The 9,983-nt window shown below is 39.2% G+C and overlaps 1 long non-coding RNA gene across 1 annotated transcript; it reads left to right on the top strand.

Moving 5' to 3' along the window:
- Positions 1–1,358: 1,358 nt before the first annotated feature.
- Positions 1,359–9,106, top strand: LOC118603406. Its single transcript, XR_004951210.1, has 4 exons — positions 1,359–2,340; positions 3,252–3,439; positions 4,013–4,122; positions 6,411–9,106. It is a non-coding gene; the product is annotated as an uncharacterized LOC118603406 (long non-coding RNA).
- The last annotated feature ends 877 nt before the right edge of the window (positions 9,107–9,983 follow it).

The following is a 9,983-nucleotide window of genomic DNA, read 5'->3' as shown; positions in this document are numbered from 1 at the left end:
ACTTTACAAAGCAGTATAAGTTCTTTGTGACAAGTCAAAAAATACAGTTATAAAGGAAATCACCTTTCCCCTCCTTCTTTCGATCTCCCTTATGAGTTAACCAGGGATTTCTTCCCTGGTTAACTTAGGATTTCTTCCATCTACTTTGCTACATTCGGCTAGGCAAAAACAAATCTAAAGAGTTATTATTCTAACTTTAACAAAAAAAATAGGGATGTACCATACATATTGCTCTGAGATTATAATCAGGATGGGTGGATCTAGCTCATTCTTCTCAGTATTTCACGTTATTTCATTGTAGAGCCCTTGATGTCTCTGTTGATAGACTTCCAATTGAACAAACATTTACTTTGCACAAAATAAATGTGGGGCACTTCGATTAATGCTGGGGAGAGAAAAACGAATGACACATCAGCTTTAATGAAGTCAAGTTTCTGTGGGGGAGATTAAACAAATGAGTTCATGTGAACGTGAAAAGCTAGCATGTAGGAGTGTATGGTTATACAGAGAAGGGGGATTCAGATTCATCTGGAGATGAAACCAACAGAGTAGGAAAAGGCACATATCAAGAGAACAGCATGTACAAATCCAAGGAAGCTTAATGGAATGTGGTTCCCTCGGGAAACTGGCTAATGCACGGTGTGGAACAGCCGGAAAAGGGCAGAATGGTAGGTTGGCTCAGAAGTGAATGGACTCGTATACCAAGCTAGAGCCTGGACTTGTCCAGTGGGCTGAAAGCATAGGGGAGACATGCATGGGTTTTAAGCAGGAGAACAAGATCCTGTTTTTAAAGGCACCTGAAGCGCATCTGGAAGGTGAACTTGTGAGGAGAGAGCAGAAGCAACAGGAGATGACAAGGAGGAATTGACAGAGTCGGCTCAAGAGGGGGTGACGGACTGAAGCAGGACAGTGGCAGAAGCCCGGAGAGGGGAGGACTGGAATTAGCTTTTTGAGGTGAACTCAGTAGTGGGACCTGTGAGTGGAGGGCAGGAAGACTTTTAGCTTGCGCAAGCAGATGTGCGTGTTGAAGGAAACACAAGGGAGGACTGGTCTCCCCAGGAGAGGCGATGACTTCCATTTTCTCGTGTTGAGTTTGAGGTGCCTATGGAAACATCTTGAGCTCTTTGAACATTTTCCAAATACATGGCAATGACATACCTCTTAAAGTATTTCATTTAACTTTGTGGTAGGTTTTCCCCCTTCACAGAGAAAAAGGAATGAAATGACTCATTAGGGTTCCAACCACGGAGCTTCACGCTCAGGAAGCAGGAGCTTCACGAAAACAGGGACTCTGCTAGCATACACGGTGAGTCCAAGAGAACTCACCACAGGTCTCTTCCAAAAATGAGACCCTCTGGGTAGGTTAGTTAATAAATGATATCCTTCCACTGCGCTGGCTCATACATACTGGAGGTAAGGCTAGGAGAGTGGACGGGGAGTAAGGTTCCGTTCTCCATGGCCAGCCCCATCAGTCAAACACTTATGTGCAGGTCCCAGTCTGCAAAGCCATAGGCAGAAACCCCAAAGGCAGCTTGTCCCCAGTAAATTATTTCTTCTGGAGTGACTTCCTAATTTCCTAATCCATCCCATACTTATCATTCCACATCTTACTTCATTCAGAAAAAAACAAACAAACAAACAAAAAAAAAACACATTCCACTCCATTCCAAGCATGCTGGATGCCAGAGATACCATAATGAGCAAGACTTGCCCTTAAGGTGTTCTTGAACCAGTAGAGAAGTCTGCAGTGACAACCCCCAAATACCGCATGATGAATGCTGTCATACTGATAGGTGCAAAGGAAAGGAAAAGTTACTTTGGAGTTACAGAACACTTTGAGGAGCAAAAATCAGAGAGACTCTTCTAGGGTAATCAGGGCTCCCCAAGGTGTACGAGGTACCCAGAAGGATCTTCCACAGAGGGGAAGGCCATGGTTCCCAGGCATGGTCAGGAGACTGGCTCCATCCGAACCATCTGGAAAGCGTTTTAGGGTCCCAGCAAGAGAGATATTTACAATTTCAAAAATCTGACCATGTAGGGAAAACTACAGACATTTATTAAGTAACACTTATTTCTCATAGTTCTAGAGGCTAGGAAGTCTTTTATCAATCAAGGTGTTCATGGATTCAGTTTTTGGCGAGACCTTCTTCTTAGTTCTTCTTAGTTCGTAGATGACTGCCTTCTTGCTGAGTGCTCACAGGGAAGAAAGAGAGAACTCCGGTCTCTCCTCTTCTTACAAGGGCACTGGTCCCATCATGGAGACTTTATCCTCAGAACCTCTTCTAACCCTCATCATCTCCCAGGGGCTCCATCTTCAGATATGTATTCGTCATACCAGCGGTAAGGCCTTCGCCATGTGAACTGGGGGGAACACAAACTTTCAGTTGACAGCAGAAAGGAGCTTGAAGCTGTGGGAGGGGAGGAAGGAGAAGATGGGTCTCGGAGGCAGGGAGTGGACAGGATCGAGGCACAAAGACAGCAAGAACCACCCAGTTACTTCTCTAATGGCGGGAAGGGCGTCCGATAGTGAATATTACCTTGTTTCCTATTTCACACTGTTTTTGGTCTTCCCCATGTCATTAGTTAAGGTTTATTATCCACTAGTTACTGTCAGTCTGGTGGTAGTGATGACCTGGGAAAGAAGAATTGGGTCAAGTGAGACAAAGACAGGACAGGGAGACTGCCAGACTGAAAAGGGAAAAAGTCAAAGGCAGGAGTTCGGAGTTGGGGTAATGGGAAAAGGAAAAAAACAAGGAAAATCTGAGTACTCCCGGGAATCCTCAGAGGCCTTTAGCAGGGAAAGGAAATTCCTTTGAAAATATATGTAATGGAAGCTTGAGTTCTTTCATGTGGTTCGAGTTACAATAAGTCCTCATTTAACGTTGTCCATAGGTTCTGCAACTTTAAGTGAAATGACTATAATGCAACTGGTTTTGCCATAGACTAATTGATAAAAATAAGAATTAAGTTCCCAAAGCATCTCAACCATTACAATGAATGGATTCCTCTGATTCCAAAAGCTGGAGGACTTGAAAAGTAAAATATAAATTAAAATTTCCTTTCTGTGTCTGACCGCCCCTGAGAATTCCTGTTTCCGATGGTTTGGAGGTGGAGTCGTGTCCAGATGGCTCTGATGTGCCACCTGGTTTGGGGACCACTGCCATGGACTCCAAGGACCAGGAGAATTTTGAGGAAGTGTTTTTTTGTTTGCTTGTTTTGTTTTTGTTTTGTTGTTGTTGCTTTTGCATTAGAAAGCTCATCTTGGTGGTGGGGCAGAGATTGGAATGGGAGGCTTCTTCATGAGAACTGGCGGTAGCCTCAGCCACGGGTCCTCCTGAGGCTTCCTGTGTGTGCACACCTTGCACGGCACCTGTTATCCATCCTGGCACTTCATGTTACCTCTGCCTCCCTCGGAATGAGCATTCTCCATGGCAACAAGGTACTTCTCATTGCCTGTTGTTGAAAGAGGATAAAAACCATGTGTTCGTCCTTATCAGGATGTCATCTCTGGAAGACAGGGACAAACCAAAGACAAGCAGATCTATCCCATTTGGGCTCCTGCTCGATTCTCGCTTTTATATCTTATAAGAAAGTCAAGAAGCTGCTAAAGCAAATACCCCTTCATTACATTAGGCAGGCACAGATGGAGTTTCAAAAGAGAAGGCTGGCTCTTTTCCAGTTGAAATGCCCAATAATTCCCTCCTTGCCAGTAAAACACTGAAAAGAAATGTGGATGTTGCTATGTTTACAAAATTATATTTTAAATGTGTACTTAATTAAAGCCAAAAATAGGCACACCCATTAGTGGTTTTTCTCCCCTTGGAAATGCCTCTTGTGCTCTAAATTTGAGGGACAAAATGTCACAATTACGGGGCAGACTGAAAGGAATCGCCTCTAAACCTGCATAGCCTCCACCTCCTGCACCTTCCTTTGTAATGTAAATGTGGGCAATACCAGGAAATGAGCTGGGCACAGTATTTGCTGTCTTCATATCTCCGTTCTGTCTATTTAGAGTCTTAGGTCAACATGCCCCCAGCCATGGAGCATGGCCTGTGAGAGCATTACAGCCTCTTCCATCAAGTGCCTCTTCTGGAAGTCTGATTAGCATCTCCTAAATCTATGGTAAGCTTTGGAGTCAAAGAACAAAAGACACTGTACTGGAACTTAAAACAGAAAGTGCCCCATGCAGGAAAGGCCTTTAATACATCCTTCTTTTCCAAACATCAGGAGAAAACTTATACTTCCACAGTCATCTCACTCTGTTCACAGATATGTTAATACTTTAACACGTACATGTACATGTTCATATGTAATAGGAGGCTGTATACATTATAGGTAGTATATATATATATAAATGTGGCATTATTAATAGTATATAATCCTTCAGCTAGAGTATGAAGTAATACATGTATAACATAAATACTTGCCTCATAATATGGAATATTACACATCATGCTAACATTCGTACTATTAATGACTATATAGCATTCAAAATGTTAATTGTCATTTTTCAGAGTCCGAGCATTTGTTTTGGAAGAATAAGGCCAGAGCTCATATTGTTCTAACAGTATGGCCAGCTGCTGGCTTTACCACAATGAGACCCATTGTTGGGTAAATGGAGCCCCTCAGGTGAATGTAATTATGCAAATCCTTCCCTAACCACCAGTACTCTCTTGGCCCTGTCCCCAGTGGCCTCCCACCAGTGGGAACACTGTCACATTTCATTGTTTGCAGGAACTCCCTCCCTCCACACCTTCAGGCCTGACGGCCAGAGAGACACCACACCGTGGCTGGCCCCGCCCTCGCAGGCCTGCTGAGCTCCCCAAGGAGATCACCAGAGGACCAAACCCTTCTCACCAGCTGATGCATTTCTTCACTAGACACCAAACATTGAAAACTGCCCTATAATTCCATAAGGTGGTGTTTACCCCCTGATTCAAGGAGGTCAGCACACAGGTAATTCCAATGCCAGAAGCCCTAGAGGTGGGATGAAGTTTCTTTGCTAAAGATGCTGGAAGTTAGTCGAGTGTTTTACACACACACACACACAAACACACATGTGCACACACGCACACACATGGATGCACACACAGCTACTCTTCTTCATTCACTTCAGAACAATACAATGCGGTTTTTGAACACTAATGTTCCCCATTCCACAGACATGAGAAAGCTGAGCTAAAGTGCTTATTTATCAACACAACTATAAACATACCCAGAAATAGGGAACAAGGACAACAAGATCTCTTGAAAGTCCCCACCCTTTCAAATTTACATGAGTCATTCATTGTGTAGGGGTCATTTTTCCCACATTTTGGGTGATTTCCCACAGCTACCAAAATAGAACTCTGCCTAAAAGTGGGTACCGCATAAATGTTGAGGGAACACAGACTTAAACTCTCCTCTGTTTACTTTCTAGAACCACGTCAATGAAGGAAGAATATTAGTTTAATTATTATATGTTATTAATGAATAATATTTTATTTCTCAACATTCTGTATATTGTACTCTGCTAAGTATTAACGATTGATAAGAGAATTTGAATGTAAAGTAAAATGTCATGACAGTAAACCGAATAATACTTTTCTGGAGAAAAAATATCCAAAGGAGTTTTAAAACACAGAACCACTGTTTACAAAATTCATTTACTTAAAATCTAATTCAGCCTTGATATCAAAATGACCCTCAAAGAACGAGATACTTAAAATCTCAGAGGCTCTGTAAAATTTGTAAATTATCACTGAGGGTAGGAAACTAAGCTTTAGTTAGTAGTAGGAAAAGAGAGGAAAGAAGTCACACTTGACTGAAAATAACTCAAAATTCAGAGCTGAGACCAGGCATGATGAAGATTATAAAGGACACTTACTAGGTCTTTTATTCACACGAAATATATATAACTGTTGTGAGATGGAATCGGACAAAATAGGAAGACGTGGGAGTAAGTGAATAGAGTTCTGTGTTATTTTTAAGCTCTTCCTGGATCCTACAGTCCATTTTTAAAAAAGAAAAAGAGACCTGGGCTTTGGCAATAAAATATAGTTTTGCATAATCCTCCATATTTATCCAAACGATCGTAGGTTTAAGTATGTGAAATAAGAATAAATGTATGTATTGGAACCTATTGTCCTTATATTCAAGATTTATGAAAGGGGATGTATCTATCACATGGGATATATAAACCATTTACTAACTAAACTGCTTAATCACATCTAGATTATGTTATTTAAATTTTTTTCATTATTTTTAGCTGTCATCTATTTAGTCCTTTCCATTGGCAATAAACTCTTAAAAATACACAGAACTCTATTCACTTGCTTACACGTCTTCCTCTTTTGTCCGAGTATTCTTTCGAACATCTTTATTCCTCAAAATATTCTCATGAGGTAAGAGTTATCATTTGTATTTTACAGAAGAAGAAACCAAGGCCCAGCTACATTGAGGAAAAAACATAGACAAGAAATCAGCACCTTACGAAACAGGCCCTAAAGTAAAACAGATCCCGGGGACTCCTGCCTCTCAAGGCCTCTTCTCTAATACTCTGTCACCTAGAGCTTGGCCTGAATGTCTCCAGGCACAGGAGTTTGGAGCCTGGAAAGCCAGAGTACAACTATCAAGGTCCCAAGTGAAGACAGAAACTCATCAGCCCTTGTTGAAAAGCCACCAGTAAAGGCTGCCAAGGCGTCATGTCATGGGCACATCCTGCAATCACTCCCTGGAAACTGAACTTCTTTTGTCTAAAATTACAGTAACATTATGTGGACCTAAGATTTTTAAAAAACACTTAAAATTCTTTTTAGTAGCATGATTCCATGTGGAAATTGTTCTTGTTTGCTAGAAGTATCTGGTAAGTTATGAAATATTTACAGATATGATAAGGAAAATAACTACATTTAATGGAAAAAGCACTTTTATAAAATAGATTGCCTCAATGAGGCAGGTAAGGAATTACATCCAATATTCTATGTATAAAACACAATTTTTGTCTTTTTGACTAAACATGTGCATGGATTTTAATCAGTCCTGGCCACAGCACGGTATCAAGATAGTCCATATTCGTGCCCTGCTCCAGTTAATTGTCTGTATCAGTTTCTATAAGGGAGTGAATTCTTTACCAAGAACTAAAGCATATCAGCTATACGATGTAGAACAGCAAAGGATCTGTCAGTCTTGAGCCAGAACTGTACTAAAAGCATTTTTAAGGCCCAGAGTTAGTTATTGCAGTAACACTTTGCTAACTAACAGCCACCATGTTCTCCAGAGCTACTTTCCAGAATCTCTCCTTCAGGGCCCAGTGGCATTCTGAGAGACAAGGGCCAGAGCTATGCAACCTGAAGGCTGTCTTCAGAAAGCTAAATTCTACCTTGCTTTTCAAGATATTCTAAAACCATCAATGTGAGCATTCAAAAACAAAACAAAACAAAACAAAACCAAAACCCACAACCTGCATGTCAACTTTAAAGATTTTAATAACCTGTCAAAAGACAGTTTTGAAACTATAAGACTAGGAGGCAGGAAATAGAAATCTTTTTCTTATGTTATAGTTTTGGGCTTAGGTATTAAAAGGAAATAAGCACTTGTAGCAGCTTTACACAGTTGAGGAGGCAATAAAGCAGGTACAGCTATAAATCTGACACCTCCATCTAAAGTTGTCAGTTCAGAAACACTGCTGCCCATTGATGCCAACTCAGAGCAGTGGTTTCTGGGACTGTTAGAGGCGTTTTTGTTTTGTTTCATTTTTAGCCGCCAGGCTGACAGCAATGGAAAGTTAGAAATGACAACCTAACAATAGAAAAATTTCACCCGATTGTTATTAATCATTAAAAAGGAAAACCTATTCCCTGATACAAGTAGGAAAAACCTACAGCAGGGCAGGCAATGCCATTGCTACTTCCTCTCTGATCAAGATTGGGAACCGAAGCCATCGGAAAGTGTAAGATGAACTAGAAGTGGGGAGACAGCCTGTCCAAATGCCAGATTTACCCAGTTTCTTTAAAAAAAAATACCTTCTGTTATTAGGGTGGAGTACATTTTTACCAGATAAAGGCCAGTGTAGCAGCATGTCCAACAGAATGACTAATAGTTTATTATTTGATGGTGATGATTAATACAACAAAGTGCCAATAAGTGACTCAAAACTCAGTCCCTATCTGGAAGATTATATCAAGTGCTTTTTTGAAGTTCGCATGGAAATAGAAATAATCATTTACCTACATAATCTTCTCTCCTGTGTTACGGAAAGTGGATGATCTTAGACAGCTCCTGGCTTAAAGAAAAATAAGTAAAGTGGTCTTTTTCTTTTTCTTTTTCTTTTTCTTTTTCTTTGTTACCCCTATTTCAGAAACTTCCATAGTCAATTAATAGCTGCTCTCTCCTCTCTATGTATAATGAAGAATGGGAGTACCTGTTGGCCTAGAAGAGTTGGTGACTGTATCAGTGTTCTACTCAGCATTGCTTCTGTTTTATTACTATTTTGAGGAATATAAAGTAACAGAAAAAAATGTTTGGAAGTTAGAGTAAATTTCAACTATTTTCTCTCTCGAAAATTCCCTCCTAATACTGATATTCATGCTCAGTTTTTTCATGGTAGCTAATTTAATATATGCAAAGGATATACCCTGCTTTTTTAAAAAACCGAATATTACATATTAAGCGTATTACACTTGCTTTTTGTAGTTCACGTAGTATTCACTTGGCTGCTTGTACCATAATTTAATTAATGCCTTATTATTTTCTTCCTTTTTTACTTCCTTCTAATTTCTTAACTTCCTACCCTCCTTTCTTCCTTTCTTTCTTCCTGTCATAAATACTGCTGCTTCTGATTTATTTTGGCTTTGTTACACCAAATTTCCAAAAGTGGGATTACTGTGTCAAAATTTTTATCATTCTGTATATATAGTGCTAAATTGTTTTCCAAACTATTTGTAGCAATTAATACTGTCAGCTGTTGTGGATAAGTATATCAAATTCCAGATGCCTCTTCTAACAGTATGAAGTATGTTTGAATTGACAAAGTCCTTATTGTTATTTTTATGTATTTTTTATTTTTATTTTTAAGCAAGTTCATGATTTTAAGTCTTTTTTGCTTCCTCTTGTTCAAATCATTTATATACGGGGATTTTTTTTTTTTTTTTGGCCTTTCTTACTAATTTCTTAAATGATAAAGAATTTGCTGTATTTATCATATTTACTGTATACGTCTTTTGTATTCCTTTTTACTTTGATTAAAAAAGATTTTTTTGTGGGGAAGATGCAAAGGTTTTCAGAGTCTCTTTAGCAAAATCTATTGACTGGTAGTTTTGTGATTCAGTCTTTAACTTCTAAGGTTAATAAAGTAATCCAGCATTTAGATATTGATAACTATTCAACTCTAAAATAAAATTCTTAGTTTTTTACTGTATTATATAGTGTATGATACAGGTATAAATGAATTTTCTGCTCCATTATCCTTTTCCTTATTGGTTATTTTATGAGGCTTCCATTATGATATATTAAATTCTTACTGCTGTTGAAGCTATTCCAGCCCAGCTGTGCGCATGTATTTATTGTCGCTAATATAGAGAGGAGCTGGCTCCCCTTCTTAGTCTTTTTCTTTTCTAGACTATTCTTTGATATTTTAACCTAGTCCTTCTTTGAAATGAGATTTAAAATCATATTATCGGATTTAAAAAGATCATATTGAGATTTGCTGATATTTCTTTAAACGTGAGAAATTCTTTCTTGTACTACTTGAGAAAAAGTAACATATGGTGACTAGGCTATTTTAGCAATAGGTGTTCTGAGCCCAAGTGGATTTCATGAACTAAGAGGACAGCATAAATATTAACCAAAGAGAAGTTCCAGATCCATATTTGAAAAAAATGTCAGGAATCAGATCCAAGGAAAGTGAGTTAGCCTTGAAAGGTAGAAAGGGTATTAAGAGAACTAGAACCCTGGAGATCGAGAATAAGTCAGAAAACAGACTTTACATGGCTATTGGTGCGTAT

Source organism: Rousettus aegyptiacus, unplaced genomic scaffold (genome assembly GCF_014176215.1).
Source record: "Rousettus aegyptiacus isolate mRouAeg1 unplaced genomic scaffold, mRouAeg1.p scaffold_m13_p_1, whole genome shotgun sequence".
Classification (NCBI taxonomy): Eukaryota; Metazoa; Chordata; class Mammalia; order Chiroptera; family Pteropodidae; genus Rousettus; species Rousettus aegyptiacus.
Note: the sequence above shows the minus strand (reverse complement) of the source record. Positions and strands in the feature narration are given on the sequence as shown.